Raw genomic sequence first — 1,638 nt, 5'->3', positions numbered from 1 at the left:
CATTCTGAGGTACTCTGACTCTATATTTGATTTTGCAACTATTTGCAACAATTACTTAAATTGTCTTTAAAAGACTTTTTCTTTTCAACCAACTCTTTTTGTACTCCATTTTGAACTTTGGTTACTTTCTCCTTAGGATGCTATATGTCTAAGGATTTTTTTTTTTTTTGCTCCGAATGCCTTCAGGGCAGGTTTGGCTGGCTTGAGTTCTGGGGATCGAACCACAGGGACCTGAGCCTGACTGCTTTGCTGAAGCAGCCACTTAAAGAACTGAGCTACGAGGCAGGGCCCAGGATGCTATATGTCTAAATTCTTACTTTTCTGAGCCAGTGTATCAGTTACCTAAGTCAAGCATCAGCAGTTTGCCCATCACAACATTTTTGAGTCTGGAAATTTCCCTTTCATAGCTTGTTTCATTCTCTTTTGCCATTAGTGTTACACAAGAAAAAAACTGAGGCAAGACTAGATTTGGTTATTTTGTAAGAAACCAGCTTTCCCGCCAGGCAGGACATAGGAAATTTCACCATTTTCTCCTAAGGAAATTTTCCTAGTCTGTTGATGGTCTAATTTCATTAATCTTACCCGGAATGTGGGGTGCCTGTTTCATCTGTCTGCTCAGCATTTTTCATAGAATTTCTAATTTTCAACCTCAGATCCTGTGTTTTTTCTTTTAAACTTGCAAGTAAATTAGCCTCTATTAAATTCAAATACATAAAGCATAATTCTTCCATATTCAGTTAACACAGACGTTGGTATAATAGTAGTTACTAAATAATTTAGTAAAATCTACTTTTACCATCAAAGCTAAACTTTTTTAAAAAAGTTGAACAACTTAACAACAGACATCTAAGTCTCGATCGTGCGCGTCACCCCCACAATTAAGCACAAGAGCAGGAAAGAAGGAGGTGAAAAGAAAGTTATGCACAAGTACTTTTCAACATTTAGGGAAATACAGCATTGGTAATATTAAGAACATTACAAAAAATGAAAGAATGATTACTCGTAGGAATAAAAATAGAACGCACAACTTTAAAATCAGAACAATAAAAGTTGACCTACTCAGTGGGATAGAGAAAGTCAGACATGAAATGCAGTAAATAGAAAACATAAAATAAGACAGCAGAAGCAAGGCGGAATGCAGCGCAGTGTGTGTAAAGAGGCAGGTACTGAACTGATGGGAATTCAGACCTCTTCACAGTCAATTTTAAAAGCTTACAAAGATCTTCCGAATTTACAAAAGTGGTCCAGCTGGGGAATTAAGGCGAGACGACACAGTGGAGTGGCCGGCCTCGGCTGAGCTGGCTGGTGGCTCAGCCTGGGATGTTCCTCCGATGGTCTCAGGGCAGCAGAGTCGCGGCTGGGGACGGGACCATGTGCCACCGAGCCGCCACCTCAGGACGATCCTGTTTGCCTCGGTCCTGGGAGAGCGGCCGGCAGACACGGCACTTTTGGTGCAGCTATTATTCCAGGTTGAGTTTGCAGTGCTGACAGTGTTAGCTTCATCGAGCTAGCTTTCTGACTCTAGGCCCTCAGTTAGAGAGCTTTTTATAATGTGCTGCTCTAAAAACCACCACAAAAGGGGCTGGTGAGATGGCTCAGTGGTCTAAAGCACCTACTTAGAACAAGCTTAGCAAAGCA

This window comes from Octodon degus, unplaced genomic scaffold, assembly GCF_000260255.1.
Source record: "Octodon degus isolate 3935 unplaced genomic scaffold, OctDeg1.0 scaffold00100, whole genome shotgun sequence".
In the NCBI taxonomy this organism is placed as follows: Eukaryota; Metazoa; Chordata; class Mammalia; order Rodentia; family Octodontidae; genus Octodon; species Octodon degus.
The sequence above is the reverse complement of the archived record's forward strand: the minus strand, read 5'-3'. Positions refer to the sequence as shown.